At 34.5% G+C, this 18,036-nt stretch overlaps 1 pseudogene; it reads right to left on the bottom strand.

Moving 5' to 3' along the window:
- Positions 1–14,696: 14,696 nt before the first annotated feature.
- On the bottom strand, positions 14,697–14,852 carry LOC144220214 (U4 spliceosomal RNA; annotated as a pseudogene).
- Positions 14,853–18,036: the final 3,184 nt, after the last annotated feature.

The following is an 18,036-nucleotide window of genomic DNA, read 5'->3' as shown; positions in this document are numbered from 1 at the left end:
CGTCTTTACATTGTTCTCTGGGCATTACCCTTCCTTTTGCCAAAATGTAGCCATAGGGAACTCATTCAGCTCTGCAGCTGTGTCAGCTCTGTCTCACTGCAGTGTCTTTCAACAGGCAATCCCCATGTATGCCCAGAATATTTTTCACGCTCCTCTCCTTTCCTTCCCATTCACTGGCCTGTCTATATTAGATATCTGTCTCGGTCTGTGTGTCAATTCCTCTAGAAGATTTGCTATGGCCTCTTCTAAAATCTCTTCAGGTTCAGATAGAGCTCCCTTCAATGTGCTCCCACTGCACACTGCATTCTTCTCAATATCCGTCATATTTTAATTAAACTATTTCTTCAGTTGCTTATTAAGTTAATTATTATAGGTTTCTCCCACTGGATTTTAATCTTCATTCAAAATTTTGTCAATCTTTTTAAAAAATATTTATTTCTCCTTTGCCCAGGACAATGATCATATAGATGTGCTTAGTGAATATTTATTGACTGTATGAATGGTTGAATATTGAAATGGTGAATCTCACTGTATATAATTAATAAACAGTTTTGCTAGAAACTGTCTATGTATCCTGATACTTGCTTCTGTCTCAATTCTAAACAAAGTCTACAAAGTCTAATGAATAAAAATTGACTCAGAAATATTACATTTAAATATAATATTTAAATAGCATCAATTTGATATTATTTTTAGAAATATATGTAGGACCTAGCTGCAAACTTATTACAAAAATACTAATAGATATCTTGTTAAATTGACCAAATAGGATTTTTAAGTTCATTTTTGATTGAAAATTAGCTAAATATAGTAATTCTTTTCTTTTTTTTTTTTTTAATTAGGGCATATGGTTCAGTGTCTTACATTTATTCCAAACATGATCATTTTTTTCGTATCAAGTTTGAGTGAGACAATATTACCATTTACAACATAAGCAAAGAAAGAATTTAGCTAATTGGCTATTTTTCACGAAGCTCCAAATATTGTTTTGTTTTGATTTTGTTAAAAACATTTTCTCTCTGATGAATTCGCTCAGCATAACAATTTTATATGAGATAACAAATGTATCACCTACATTACTTATTTTCCTTTTACAGACACAAGAACAATGTTTATTTTGGGGAGATATCCAAATCTAACTTTGAAAAGGACTAATCTCTGTTCATAAAACTAGTTCCAAGAAGACAATGACAGCTTGAAATATTGCTGTGGGGATTGTCCAAAAGGAATTAGGTTTTGGGAGTATTGGCATGTGTGTGTTAGAAAATTATAGGCAAGTTTTCATAGTTTAACGTTTTGTCCATGTATAAGGATATTTTCACCAAAGAACATTTTCATCTTCCCCAAGGAACTAATGCATTAATTATCACGACCCTTATAGACTAGAACCATGAACAACCAGTGTAAAATTTAACTGGTGGTATAATAGTTATTTTGTCATGATGTGAATAAGAAAGTACATACAAAGAATAATGCAGGGTACTGTAATAATCTTGGCATTATGAAATTCCAAATTCCAACTAAACCTTAATATTTACTCTGTTACTTTTATTTAAGATAGGATTTTTCTTAGAATTCTTCATAAATTCTGACCATTGGCAACCCACTGTCATAATTTTCTAAACAACTAATTGTCTTATTTATATCTACTGTATATGTCATTTATAAAGTTTATTTTTTGAAGATGATATGGCCATTTAAATTGAAAACCCAGAACAATGAACAAACTATTGAAATAAATAATATATTTGGCTAAATTAACTAGACACAATCAACATTTATTTTAAAAAGTAAGGAATTTTTCTATACACTAACAATAATCAACTATAAAAATACTAAAAATAAAAATAATAGAAAGTAAGATAACTATTGCAATGATCTTTAAAGAATATAAGAGACATAAATATATGAGGAACTTTATCATGATCATGAATTTAAAGAATTTAATTTCCTTTTGAGAAATTATGAAATAAAAAAGGGCAGACATATTTTATGAATATTAAGACATATTATAAAGCCATAGTTATTAAAAGTGTGTTATTGATTCCAAGACACTATAATAATAGAAGAGAATAGTAAGTCTTACTTGGTATATAAGAGAAGGAACCGCACAAATTTATATTAAAAAGTAGCATTAGATGATTGCATTGAGAAAGTTGATACACCATATGGGAAAAATTTCAGAATTTCTACATCACATATACATATATTAAAATTAAAATATCCAAGTTATTTAATACCTAACTATAAGAGGTTAAAAACAAAAAATCTAATGGAAGAAAACAGAGGAGAATATCATAATGGTTTTTAAATACACATACACCCAAAAGCCAATCTATAGGAACAAAAGGAAAGTAAATTGTCAAGTTGGCAGGGGATATTTACAACATCAACAATTGCAAAAGATTAATNGATATGCACATGGGAAAGGTATATGTCTTTATTTATTTATTTATTTTTTGGAGAGATACACATTTTAAAGTAATCACAAGAGCACAAGGTAATTCAGTGAAATACCACTTTATATCCTTAATGTTGACAAAAGTTAGAAATACAGATAGCATTAGGAGTTGTAAAGATCATGGGAATATATACCTATGTGAAATATATATATAAAATATGTATAATATATAGGAAATATGTATATGTATAATATATACAAAATATATAAATATGAAATATATGTTATGTATATACACATATATATTTTAGTATATACTAGTATATATTTAGTATTTATTACATATATATAACATGTGTAGCATCCAGCTATTCTATGCTGAATATAGACCCCAGAGCAGTGTTCACACTGGTTTCCAAAGAGACATGAATGAGATTATTCTAAGCTGAGTGGTTTTTGAGAGCAAAGAATTAGAGACAGCCTAAGTGTCACTAAGGATAATTATAGTTAATATATTGTAAATTTACAATATGCACTAATACAAAGTGGTGAAAAGAACCATGTAAATAAGACAACGTGGCTAAATATAAAGAAGAATGTTAAGGTAAAATGTGAAAGAGAATATTTGTAGTGCTATACCAGTTATGAGAATTCTGTTGACCCAAAATGTATATTATTTGTTCCAGAATAACAACTTTGAACATAAATGACAGGTAGATATATTGCAAGATGTACATTAAATTTTCTAAGGTTGGTGCCTCTTATGATAAAGAGAGGAAAGTGGAATCAAGAGATACAAGCAAGCATTGCAGATTATGTAGGAATCAATGATAAGGACATAGCAATAGGCTGAAGAATATGGTCAGTGTGGTCCTGTGTACTTAGGATCTTAATTGAGTGAATAATAAATAGAAAGCCTTTTTTTAAAAATTTGAAGCTATATACTGGGAAGTTATTTTCATTCTTATTACTTACTAAATGTTTCTAGTAGGGAATAAAGTAAATGACTACATTTGGGGAAAATTAAATTTAAAGATTTAATACAACTAAGCCGAAAAAAATTATACCCATCTAAACACTAGTGCTTCCACATAACAATGCTTAGTCAGGTATCATTGGCAGAGTAATATAGCTCTGATGTAAATATTAACTGACTCTTATTAAATAACTTCTAATACTAATTATAATCATTATTAAGAATGGAAAATTTCAGTTTACAGAAAGGTAACTAGAATGCACTAAAAAATAAAGCTTCAAACTGTAAAAAAGCAAGAGTTTACATAAATTCTAAGGAGAAACTTGCAAATATCCATTGAAGTGGGAGATATTAACACACATCTTACAAGTTTTGATAGTTCAATTAAAATCAGTGAACTTTTTCAAAGATTCGAAATATGTAAAAAGTTTGAGTTTTGGGGAGTTATAGTCTTATAAAAATATCACTTACCAAAACCAATTAAAAAAGAAATAACATGACACCTAGGCCTTAATACAATAAAATATGTATACACAAAAAATTTTATTAAAAGACATTATAGGTAATGTCTTCATAAGAAGTAAAATTCCTTATCATAAAGATGTCATTCTCTCCAATGGTCAATAGATTTAATGTAATTCCAATGGGGTTTTGAGGACTAATAATAGTAAAGATGCCCCTGAAAAAGAAAAGTAAGATTATGTTATAAATCTCATTGAGGCCATGTGGCATTGGCACAGGAATAGACAAGTACTGATAGAATGAAAAAGATATAGCAGAAAGAGACTTAAGATGGACATATAAGAGAGGTGACATTGAAGGGTGCTTGGGAATAAATAGATCTGTAAATAAATGAAGCTTATTTATTGTATATTATTTTAAAAATAAATGAAATGGGCTTTCTAACTCCTACCATACATCAAAATTATTTTTAATGGACCAAAGTCTTTAATGCTTATGTTGAAATGGAAACATTTTGGGGCACCTGGGTGGCTTAGTCGGTTAAGCGTCCGACTTTCGCTTAGGTCATGATCTCGCGGTTCGTGGGTTCGAGCCCCGCGTCGGGCCCTGTGCTGACTGCCAGCTCAGAGCCTGGAGCCTGTTTCAGTCTGTGACTCCCTCTCTCTCTGACCCTCCCCTGCTCACACTGTCTCTCTCTCTCTCCTAGAAATAAATAAAACATTAAAAAAAATTTAAAAAAAAATGGAAACATTTTTAAAAGGGAACAAATTATATGAAGCAGTATTTCATAGAAGAGTTGATAGAAATGATCCAGACACATACTAAATATATTAAATTTCATTAAAGATCATGTTTTAACATTGTAACATTATTTAGCACAGACTAGTTGGGCAAAACTTAAGAAGCATGGTAATTTCCGATACAGGATCAATGGAGACTCTTATGCAATTCTAATGGGAGTTTAGTTTGGTATTAATTGGTATCCATGAAAATGTGGATCTTCCTATTATCATCCCTAGCAATTTCACTACAAAGTGTGTATAAGAGATTCTAGGGCATGCATTAAAGAACATATACAAGAATGCCCTTTGCATTATTGTTCATAATAGCAAAATTTAAAAATAAGCCAGTTTCCTCAATTGTAGATGGATAAATAAAATTGTATCTTTTTAAAGAATAAAATAGTATAGAACAGTGAAAGTAAACATATGCACCCATATTAAAACTCTTAAAGAAAAGGGAGGAGAAAAAGTGGTAACAGTCAGGAGAAAAGAAAGGGAATGAAAAAGACAAGTTCAGGTAGTTCAAGTTCCTCTTGAGAGGAAGTAGAGGGACTGGAATGGGGAGTGAACCTGTAGATTTTTGTAATTCTCATGGTATCCTGGTTCTTGGGCTGGATGCTAGGTTCTGAGGTTTTCCTTTTGTTGTGAATGTTATAGTTTAGACATATATACTACACACACTTTCCTTGGTATAAATTGAACATTAGTATGCAATATAAACAATCTAAAAATAATGCCAAATGTAATTCACCTTCATATTTCCAGCTCATAAACAGTACCAGCACATAATAGATCCTTCATACATATTTGATAAACCAAAGCAAGGACCATTAAAAACACATTTTAAATATTTACAGTGGAAGGAGAAAGACTTCAAAATACATATGAAAAGAAGGAGGGCAACAGAGTGTAGAACAATGAAGCATTTTGATGGAGAACAAAGCCCAAGTTAGGGCATAAAAGAAAGTCTATGACTGAGAGGCATTTCTTAAAACATTGAATCCACTTAACCAGATGTCATTTCACTTACAGTAAAAAGAGCTGTGGAGCTCTTTGTATTTATAATCTTAAAATCTTCTTCTTAGGGGAAGAAGACTAAGGCCAAACAGAAATAAGCATCATCAAAATCTAAGACCCAGAGTTTATTTGTAAAACATGTTACAGGAAATTCAATTCATAAAACAACCTTTTCAGGCATAGGTCATCAGAATTTCAAGATTCTTGACAATTATCAAATGCCCTTTCAAGTAAAGTGCTGAACTGGCTTTTAGGTAGATTGAAATTCTCAGTACCAAGATATCAATTACTCCACTTTTATTTTAGGTGGACAAAGGGAAATTAAAACTAATTACTGTGTTTGTGTGAGTGGTACGATTTGTTGGAGGTCTGTAAATGAATAATGTGCAACTGATAATTCAGAGTAAAAGTCTTTATCGAATGGATATATTTCTTTGGAGTGGTTTAGCAAATATGTGATTATTTTACATAAAACTTTTGGCTAAGCCACAGAAAGAGCTATATTACAGTCTAAAAATATACTCCTAACAGAAATCACATAATATTGCAAGGCTTTCCTTTTTCATCATACCCAGCAAGCTTTTTGCTGCATAATTTAGTGGTTAAGAGCCCTTCTTAAGAGCCAGGCTACCATAGTCCAAATCTTGTCTATAGAAGAACTATCTATGACTTTGGGCAAATTTCTTAATTTCTCTGTGCATGAGTATCCTCATCTGAAATGGGAAATGATAATAGCACTTAATTCATAGTTATTGTGAGAATTGGTGTCTGACATATGGTAGAAAAATCAATAAATAATTGTTCCTTAAATAATTTCATGGTGTTATAATAAACAAGAGCTAATTTGTCAAATAGTATCGAATACCACCTTTGAGTCTTTATTCATATTGCCAGACACAGTGCTTGGTATGTAGTGGACACTTAGTAAAGAACTACAGAATAAATATATTTGGGGATGCTTTTTATCACTTTCTCAGTGAAAGTCTTCTCAACAATTTACAGGGATTGACTGTAAAGAAAAAACAGCACTGAGACATGGCTGGTGCTGGGAGTAGGGCAAAATTCTGAGTTGAGAATTTATAATAAATGTTACGAACATTCCCCTCTCTGTCATATTATGATCTCTACATTTCACACTGATAAAAGCTAATAGGCTATTCTGAAATCCACAAAAGTCTTGGTTCATTCAAATAACATTTATCAAGAAGGTTCTAGACAGCAGACTAAATTATACTGAGGTCAATAAACATACTGTGCCAGTTTAGCTGTTGCAGACACAGGTGGGAAAATAGGCAATCACAAGAGTATCATTTGTTAATAGTTTTTCTGGAAAATCAAAAAAATTGAATCCACTGAAGTAGGAAAGGAACTGTTTATTTTTATTTCTATTACTTGATATCTGGGCAGAGAAGCAAATTACCTTATCTCGACATTTATTTGTGATATAGTGGTGTGTGGTTGAGTCAAAGGGAAAATACTTTCCTGTAAGAGGTCCTACTGTAAACATTTAGAATTTTCCTGGTAAAAGATGTAATTCCTTTTAATCCTTTCCCTTTTCTCTAATCAGGAGTTATCCTCGGGGTGCCTGGTGACTCCGTTGGTTGAGCGTCCAGTTTCGTCTCAGGTTATGATCTTGAGGTTGATGAGTTCGAGCCCCGCCTTGGGCTCTGTGCTAACAGGTCAGAGCCTCAAGCCTGCTTCAGATTCTGTGTCTCCCTCTCTCTCTGACCTTCCCCTGCTCACGCTGTCTCTCTCTCTTTCTCAAAAATAAATAAACATTAAAAAAATTTTAAAAGGAAGTTATTCTCAATTATTAGGACCAAGGACACTAGTTTATAGATCCTTAGAGTGTTTCTAGAAAAATGACATCTTTTATGCCATCATAAAGATTAATTTGTTGAAGGAATCTTGGTGAGAATTGGAAGTCACATAAACTTACCTTCTCTGCCACTTAGCATGCACTATATAGAATGTGTATAAAATTAAACCTATGTGGTATTAAAAATTAGTATGTGTATACATGTCCACACTGTATGGCTATTCATGGTATTGACTTTAATGGTGCACTTGGTTGGATTAAATTTGAGTACAAAGTGAATTTAATAGCTATGATTGCTTATGCCATTTCCTGAGGTTAAGCTAGTTTCTTTTGAAAGGATCTGGCTATTGCAGATATTGAATTCAATGTTTGTTCACTTAATCAAGGTTTTATTACTCAGTCTTTAAAAAACTATTCCACATGAAAATATCATTCCCTTCTCCCTTCCTTCTCAGCAGCCACCAACCCAGGAAAAGGGGGATTTAAAGCTGTTTCCAGAAAACAGACAAAATATTATGATACAGCATGGTCTGGCTTTCACTTCTTAAAAGCTGAAACGTGCCTTTGCTAACTTGCAGTAAGCCATGAAATAATTATGTTGTGTGCTAAATGGCACTTTTCACTTTTCATTTGTGCTTCAACACTCAGTTTTCAGTAGAACATTTAGAGAGGATCAGCATTCTTTGGAAACTAAAAACACACCGCAGGTCAGCGCTGCACAGCCTGATGGGAAAAGAATGCGGTCCACAAAGGTGGTCTTTGTGAGACATGACGACACGCCGGTATCTGTTACAGAATTGGCAGGTTCACCGCTTCCCCTAGTGTCTGCTTCTGAAACACTAAACTCATCTGGGTTGCAAGGCACGACTCAAGGAAACAAGTACGCTTTTAAGGCACCCAACTGGTTGCTCGAGAACAAGGATTAATTTCACACATTAAGGTGAAATCCTTCAGCAAAGGGGCTTGATGTTGTGCAGTATACTGGTTTTGGTAAAGGACCATTCAATTTATTGATTTTTTTTTATGGGACTCAACTCCTAAGGTTCAAAGTGATCATTGGAATAGTGGAAACGTTGACAATTTCTAGAAATGCATTGACTGCACTTATCGCCTTATTCTTTTCAACGAGTCTTGAACTGCTTTATCCACAGAGATAGCAACAATTACTAACATTTTATGCTTGGTGTTTGTTTCTTCAGGACCTTTTTGAAAATGAGGCACTTAGAAGTTCTGTAAGCTTCATGCATTAAAATGACTTTATTCGTATATGAAAATGTTTTCTATTTGGAAAAAAAACCTCTGGTATTTATACTTTATGTATCAAATTGAATTCTTTTCCACTTCAAGTTCACAGGATACTTATTTTGCCAAATTTGGCACTGAAGTTGAGTGACCTAAACTATCACAGTTGATTTTAAATAAGAGTCCAATTCCAATGGTTATAACATGGATTTCTAGTTCTTTCTTCTTTTTTAAAATTGTTTTTTTAACAGTTTATTTATTTATTTATTTAGAGAGAGATAGAGAGAGTGGGGGAAGGGAAGAGAGAGGCAGGGGGAGAGGATTGCAAGCAGGCTCCACACTGTCAGTACTAAATCCCATGCAGGGCTCAAACTCCCCAACCATGAGACCATGACCTGAGCCAAAATCAAGAGTGGTACTCTTAACCAACTGAGCCACCCAGGTGTCCCTGGTTCGTTCTTTTTTAATTCAGTGCTTATTATGTCATTTGATTCTTTTTCCATTTTAAAATATTTCTTCTCTCAATTTATATTTACCACAATTTCAACCATGGTGGAATCTCAGGAATTTTCTGTGTTAGATTTATGAGGTAACAAATATCTTCAGCACCTTATTTTTGAGGCAATTCAAAATAGTTTAAAACTGGTGACTTACTATGCATTACTGTGAAAAAATGATACCATTTTTATTGATTTTATTGATATCATTTTACGGTGGTTAAAATAAAAGATGTTATCACCTTATAACTGACTGGAAGGTGTTCTTCTATACTATCGTATAGCTTTATATAGATTATATTCTATTTTTTTCTGTAGTTTTCTTCTATTGTTTTCCCAATGACTAATGTAATAGAATTATAGAAAATTATAAAGGAATTTTGTCAACCTCTAATTCCACTGTTAGTACTATTTCTTTTTCTGAACTATATTCCACAGCTTTATTTGTGTTTAAATTTTTAAAACTATTATCAATATTCTATTTGCCACTCTTCTTTATCACTTTTTATGTAGGAAAGATTATTCTGGTTAAGAGCAAGTGTTTATATTTAATATTAATTTAATTTAATTTCTTGATATTATGTCCAGTTATTGTTTTCATACATTTTTAAAAAATTTATTTACTATATAAGTAGATCAAGAGAAAAACCCAATGTTTTTGTAGCTGGCAGCCCACACTTGCTTTTGCTAAGAGCTGCAGTCTATAGTTACATTCCTCTTTTATCTGGTTTGAGGATGAAATGGATGCTACTCATCTCTGGGAGGTCATGGATTTCAGACGGTGGGACCATATAATTTATCTCCCACATAGGAATATTTCTGACACTGAAAGAAGACACTAGAAGTAAATCATTCTGGACAATAAATCAAAACTGTTATTTCCTTGGGAGAACTGAGATATATGGTCCTTCTAGTTTTAAGTAAGTTCATAGTATTCTGTTATTTTTTAAACCATTTTCTTAGTCAAGTAAAAGAACCAGAAATCCCCCTGTGTTTAATTTTATGCTGCATAGCACCACATTGTCAGCACCATTAGAGAGGAGGCACTGACCACTTGGTAAGAAGTGAGCCAGGCTTGGCCTTATTAAGCAGACATCAGCTTAGAGAAGTATAAACTACAAACTCCTGTGTAAGATTTTTCAGTTCTCTTTTTATTTTTATTTATTTATTTGTTTGTTTATTTATTTATTTTACAAACAGTTTATTGTCAAGTTGGTTTCCATATAACACCCAGTGCTCATCCCCACAAGTGTCCCCCTCCATGCCCACCTCCCACTCCCCCCACATCCATCAGTCCTCAGTTTTNTTGGTTTCCATATAACACCCAGTGCTCATCCCCACAAGTGTCCCCCTCCATGCCCACCTCCCCCCTTGCCCCCCACACCCATCAGTCCTCAGTTTGTTCCCAGCATTCAAGAGCCTCTCATGGTTTGCCTCTACCCCTTTCCCCCACCATTTCCCCGCTTCTTCTTCTTCTTTTTTTTCCTTTCATAAAGCCTTTACTTTGAGACATAATGGAAAAATCTGACAGGTATACATGAAAAGACAGACATGGTCACAGTTAAGAGACAATCTAACCAAAAGCTTTAATGCCTGTCAGCTAATGTTGAAGCTAAAGTTCTGAGGGTGACATGCTGCAGAGCTGAAAGGAATGGCAATTAATATTCCTCTCCTTCCTTTCACCCTCTCTTTCAACAGAATCCTCCATTAAGTTCCTCCTAATCCTCCTATACGTGCAAACATATGATAATTGTCCTTCTCTGCCTGACTTATTTCGCTCAGCATAACACCCTCAAGGTCCATCCACGTTGCTACACATGGCCAGATGTCATTGTTTCTCATTGCCGTGTGGTATTCCATCGCATAGATAAACCACATCTTCTTGATCCATTTGTCTGTTTATGGACACTTAGGCTCTTTCCATGTTTTAGCTATTGTTGAGAGTGCTGCTGTGAACATTGGGGTCCATGTGCTCCTATGCATCAGCATTTCTGTATCCCTTGGGTAAATTCCGAGCAGTGCCACTGCTGGGTCATAGGGGAGTTCTATTGTTAGTTTCCTGAGGAACCTCCACACTGTTTTCCAGAGGGGCTGTACCAGTTTACATTCCCACCAACAGTGTAGGAAGGTGCCCATTTTTCCACATCCTCGCCAGCATCTAGAGTTCTCTTTTTAAAGGTAAAAGTTAAAGCAGTGTTATAAGAGGTGTAGACTCTTGTGCATTCTTTGGTCTTTATAATAGAGACCTTAAGTGCTGTCAGTACTTTTCACCAGCCGTCGAGATCAGAGAGAATCTTGTAGGATTCATTCACTTCTTCGAATGAGGTTAAAAGGACAAGTGCATTCTGCAACAGATGATCTTTAAGGAAGAACCTACTTTTTCAAATGATAGGATACATTCGTGAGGTGTAGCACATGCACCTAAATATTCTAGAGGCGCCTGGAATGCTCAGTCAGTTGAGCAACCAACTCGGCTCAGGTCATGATCTCACATTGAAAGCAAGCGTGGCATTGGGCTCTCAGCTGTCAGAATGGAGCCTGCCTCAGAACCTCTGTCCCCCTCTCTCTCTGCCCCTTCTGCACTCATGCTCTTTTTCTCTCAAAAATAAACACTAAAATAAACAAATAAATATTCTAGAAATGATAGCGCTGAGGCTTTTTCACATTATAGCCCACCATCACAATTGTAAAGTATTTATTGCATTTCCTCCACAATCTCTTGCTATGGTGACTTGGCAAGGTACAGACTCTCACACGACAGAGGCTAGGCACTAGAAGTCCTTTTTTTACAACTACGGTGCATATGTTGGAGAGCAAATTTAAAGCACGGTTCCTGGAAGTGAGTTCTGCATTTAAATTAGAAAAATAAGTACAAATGTGACAAATGTGACACAAATTCAGACGGCGCAGAGTGACTGGTAGTAAGAAACTGGAAAAGAGAGAATGGAGATAGAATGTCACGAAGTATTGGAAAAGCAAGGTGAGCCCTAAAAGGTTGATATCAGATGTTTGGAATTGATTTGAAATGACATAAAAGTCTAAACATATATGAATGTGAAGTATCTGTTCTCAGGATATGCCTGGAGCATTTATTGAAGCCAAGATTTACGAATATGACAAAAGAGTTTAAAGAAATCAACCTAAACTATGGGGTGATAAATTAATACATTTTACTTCTGTGAATAATTTACTTATAAATATATTCGTCGATATTTAATTACTATAAACTGGAATTTGGATATTACATGACAGTTCTCTCTCTTCAAAGAATTGGTGGTTGTCCTTTGTCATTCTGGTAGTGATAATTGGAAGTCTCCTTTTAAGTGCTTACTTTCATTCACAGTTATTCTCAGCCTACTAATTTCATTTTTCAAAATGATTTTTAGAAATAATGTATGGAAATCAGTATCATCATTGCTTTGCTTCCTTCAATGATCACTGCATATTTGTATGTACTATTTTTGATTGGGTTGTGTTTTTTTTTTCTTTACATAGTTAGAGAGTTCTCTATATATTCTGGATGCATATCCTTTATCAGATACATGCTTCACAAAATTGTTCTTGAATTCTGTGATTCATATTTTCATTTTTGTGACAGTGTAACTTAATTAGGAACATTTTTTAATATGTTGATGAAGTTGCCTGATCAAATTCTTTTATGTATTGTATTTTTACTGTAATATTTAAGGCATTTTGTCTAACTCAGGAATATAAAGACTTAATCTTCTGTGTTTTTCCTAGAACTTTTATATTTTTAGTTTAAAAACATTTTTAATGTTTGTTTATTCATGAGAGAGAGACAGAGAGTGAGCACGAGCAGGGGAGGAGCAGAGAGTGAGGGAGAGAGAATCTGAAGCAGGCTCTGTTGTCACTGCAAAGCCCAATGTGGGGTTCGAACCCACGAACCAAGAGATCCTGACCTAAGCCAAAGTCAGATGCTTAAATGACTGTCAGGCACCTTAGTGTTTTTAGTTTTATATTTAGATCTATGATTATTTGATTACGTTTTTGTATATGGTGCAAAGTAGGTGCCAAAGTTTATTTTTCTGCATGTGGATTTCCAGTTTTTCCAGCATCATTTGTTGAAAATGCTATACTTTCTCCAAGGAATTTTGCACCATTGTCAAAAGTCAGTTGTCCATTATCTCATGATACTTTCTATGTCCTTTATTCTGTTGATCTATTTATGCCAATGCATTAACCTTACAGTTTTGTTCTTTTTCAAAGTTATTTTAGCTATTCTAGTCCCTTTGCATTTCCAAATGAATTTTAGACCGTGTTCAATTTCTATAAGAAAGTCTATTTAAATTTTATAACAATTGTGTTGAATCTATAGACCAATTTAAGAAAAAAATTGGCTTAGTCGGTTAAGCGTCCGACTTTCGCTTAGGTCATGATCTCGCGGTTCGTGGGTTCGAGCCCCGCGTCAGGTTCTGTGCTGACTGCCAGCTCAGAGCCTGGAGCCTGTTTCAGTCTGTGACTCCCTCTCTTTCTGACCCTCCCCTGCTCATGCTGTCTCTCTCTCTCTCTCTCCTAGAAAAAAAAAAATTTAAAAAAAAAGAAAAAAATTGGCATTTTAACAATATTGAGCTTTCCAACTCATAAATATGAGTATCTATCTCCATTTTTTAGCTCTTTGTTTTTTCTCAGTGTTTTATAGTTTTCAATGCAAATGTCCTGTACTTTTGCCAGTGTTATTCCTAAGTAATTCATATTTTGAAGCAATTGAAAATGACACTGTTGAATATTTTAATTCCTGGTTGTTAGTTGTTATATAAAAATATACTTGATATTTGTGTCTGTGTGTGTGTATGTGTGTATGCGTGTACATATACCTATGCGTATACTTAGCTTTACAATCCAGGTAAACTTTCTGAGCAGTTCTAGTGGCTTTTCTTAGTAGATCTTATCAGATGTCCTACACAGACGACCGTATTCTCTGAATATAAGCAATTTACATCTTTTTCTAATAGAGACCTGTCTTACTTCTCTCTCTCCCTCTCTCTTTAATTTCTAGGACCATGTTCATAGATAAATGGTCACAGCAGATACCCTAGCCTTTCTTGATCTTAGGAGGAAACAGTATTCATTTTCTCATCATTAAGTACAACTAGGTTTTTTATATATACTTTATCAGGTTTATCAGGTTGAGGACAATTCCCTTTTATCCATAGTTTCACTGAGAATTTTAAAAAGAATGTATGTTAGGTTTGTCAAATGCTTCTTCTGCATCTACTGAGATTTTTATATGGTTTCCTTTCTTAATTTGTTAATATGGTGAGTTACACTGATTGATTTTCAAGTATTAAAACACTTTACATGCCTGGAATAAACATCTCTCCTTTTCATGTATTGTTGGATTCAGTTTGGCTAACCTTTTGTTTAGAATTTTTGTGTCTTTGTTCATGAAGAATGTTGAGCTTTAGTTTTCTTTTCTTGTAATGTCTTTGTATGGTTTTGGCTTCAGAGTAATCCTGACCTCAATGAATAAGTTGAGAAGTACTCAGAAGTACTCAAAAATTTCCTTTTGAAATTTTTGCAAGATTTCCTATGGAATTGGTGATATTTATTACTTAAATGTTTGCTACAATTCAATTAGCAATAATCGTGCCTCGGATAAACCTCATTGGCTACGATACTGCCACTGCGCAAAGCTATGTTTGCTACAATTCAATAAGTGTTCTTTGTAAGAAGGTTTTTAACCACAAGTTCAATGCCTTTAATAGGTAGAAAGCCATTGACATCTATTTCTCCTTTGCTTTTGAACTTGGCATATCAAGGAATTTGTCCATTTCAGGTCATTCGTTTTTTTAAATATAAACTTTTGTATTTGTTCTTAACATTAAATTTTCTCTTTGGGAATTGCTATTTTGTGAGAATATTTGTTTTTTAAAAATATTTTTTAATGTTTATTTTTGGGAGAGAGAGAAAGAAAGAAGAGGGAGGAAGGTAGAGAAAGGGAGACACAGAATATGAAACAGGCTCCAGGCTCTGAGCGACATGTCAGCACAGAGCTCAAACCTACAAACCAAGAGATCATGACCTGAGCCAAAGTCAAACACTTTACCAACTGAGCCACCCAGGTGCCCCTCACAGAATAGATCTGTGAACTCCTTTTTCAAATCTACTTATACTTGTCTCATTCCTAAATTTGTCTGTTTCTAATTTATGCTTTTATTTCATCTCTTGTATAACCATCTTAATTTATTTTAGCCTCTCTTAATTATCTTTTAGTTTTTCTTATATTTCTTTTTGGTGGGCATATCTTTCTGACTCTCTTCCTTTTCTGTAGAGACAGTTTTTTTAAATTATAATAGCACTTTTTATTATAATAGCTTCATATATGATACATTATAATATTGTGTTGCTTATATTTAAGATGCATTTTCCTATGATCTTAAAGAAAGATAATAGGGGCACCTAGATGGCTCAGTCGGTTAAGTGTCTGACTTCAGCTCAGGTCATGATCTTGAAGTTCATGAGTTTGAGCCCCGTACTAGCTCTGTGCTGATAGCTCAGAGCCTGGAGTCTGTTTCAGATTCTGTGTCTTTCTCTCTCTGCCTTTCCCCTGCTCATACTCTGTCTTTCTCTTTCTCTCACTCCCTCTCAAAAATAAATAAACATTATAAACATTGGGGTACATGTACTCCTATGAATCAACACTCCTGTATTCTTTAGATAAATTCCTGGTAGTGCTATTCCTGGGTCATAGGGTAGTTCTATTTATAATTTTTTTAGGAACCTCCATGCTATTTTCCAGAGTGGCTGCACCAGTTTGCATTCCCACCAACAATGTAAGAGGGTTCCCGTTTCTCCACATCCTCGTCTGCATCTGTTGTTTGCTGAGGTGTTTACTTTAGCCACTTTGACTGGTGTGAGGTGGTATTTCTCAGTGTGGTTTTGATTTATATTTTCTGATGATGAGTGATGTTGAGCATCTTTTCATGTGTCTGTTGTCATCTGGATTTCTTCTTGGGAAAAATGTCTATTTGTGTCTTTTGGCCATTTCTTCACTGGATTATTTATTTTTCTGGTGTGGAGTTTGGTAAGTTCTTTATAGATTTTGGATACTAACTGTTTATCCAATATGTCATTCGCAAATATCTCTTCCCATACTGTCAGTTGCCTTTTAGTTTTGTGGATTGTTTCCTTTGCTGCAGAAGGGTTTTGTTTTTTGTTTTTTGTTTTTTTTAATCTTGATGAGGTCCCAATAGTTCATTTTCACCTTTAATTCCCTTGCCTTTGGAGATGTGTCTAGCAAGACATTGCTGCAGCTGAAGTCAAAGAAGTTGGTGCTGGTTTTCTCCTCTAAGGTTTTGATGGTTTCCTGTCGCACATTTAGGTCTTTTGTGTATGGTGTAAGAAAGTGGTCTAGTTTCATTCCTCCACATGTTGCTGGCCAGTTCTCCCAGCACCATTTGCTAAAGAGACTGTCTTTTTTCCAATGATACTCTTTCCTGCTTTGTCAAAGACTAATTGGCCATACATTTGTGAGTCTAATTCTGGGTTCTCTATTCTATTCTATTGGTCTATGTGTCCGTTTTTGTGCCAATACCATACTGTCTTGATGATTACAGCTTTGTAGTAGAGACTACAGTCTTGGATTGTGAGGCCTCCTGCTTTGGTTTTCTATTTTTAACATTACTTTGGCTATTTGGGGTCTTTTGTGGTTCCATGTACATTTTACCATTGTTTTAGCTTTGAGGAGAATGCTGGTGCAATTTTGATTGGGTTTGCATTGAATGTGTAGATTACTTTGGGTAGTATTGACATTTTAACAAGATTCGTTCTTCCAATCCATGAGCATGGAATGTTTTTTCATTTCTTTGTGTCTTCTTCAGTTTCCTTCATAAGTTTTCCATAGTTTTCAGCATACAGATGTTTTGCATCTTTGGTTAGGTATTTTTTGGTTCTTGGTGCAATTGTGAATGGGATTGATTTCTTGATTTCTCTTTCTGTTGCTTTATTATTGGTGTATAGAAATGCAACTGATTTCTTTACATTGATTTTGTACCCTGCGACTTTTCTGAATTCATGTCTCAGTTCTAGCAACTTTTTGGTGGAGTCTTTCAGGTTTTCCATGTTCATAGCAGCACTTTCAACAATAGCCAAATTATGGAAAGAGCCTAAATGTCCAACTGATGAATGGATAAAGAAGATGTGGCTTGGGGCACCTGGGTGGCTCAGTTGGTTAAGCGTCCAACTTTGGCTCAGGTTAAAATCTCACAGTTTGTGGGTTTGAGCCTTGCATAAGGCTCTGTGCTGACAGCTAGCTCAGAGCCTAGAACCTGTTTCAGATTCTGTGTCTCCATCTCTCTCCACCCCTCCGCCTGCTTGTGCTCTGTCTCTGTCTCAAAAAAAAAAAAAAAAAAAAAAAGATGTGACTTATATATACAATGGAATACTACTTGGCAATGAGAAAGAATGAAATACTGCCATTTGTAGTACCGTGGATGGAACTGGAAGGTCTTATGCTAAGTGAAATAAGTCAGTCAGAGAGATAGATATCATATGTTTTCACTCATATGTCAAACTGGAGAAATTTAACACAGGACCATGGGGGAAGGGAAGGGGAGTAAATAGGTACAAACAGAGAGGGAGGAGGCAAACTATAAGAGACTCTTAAATGAAGAGAGAACAAACTGAGGGTTGATGGGGGTAGAGGAGAGGGGAAAGTGGGTGATGGGCATTGGGGAGGGCACTTGTTGGGATGAGCACTGGGTGTTGTATGTAAGTGATGAATCATGGGAATCCTCCTTCCAAACCAAGAGCATGCTGTATACACTGTATGTTAGCCAAGTTGACAATAAATTATATTAAAAAAAGATACCACAGCGTAA

The sequence above is a fragment of the Crocuta crocuta genome, unplaced genomic scaffold (assembly GCF_008692635.1).
Source record: "Crocuta crocuta isolate KB4526 unplaced genomic scaffold, BGI_CrCroc_1.0 scaffold9, whole genome shotgun sequence".
Taxonomy (NCBI): Eukaryota; Metazoa; Chordata; class Mammalia; order Carnivora; family Hyaenidae; genus Crocuta; species Crocuta crocuta.
Note: the sequence above shows the minus strand (reverse complement) of the source record. Positions and strands in the feature narration are given on the sequence as shown.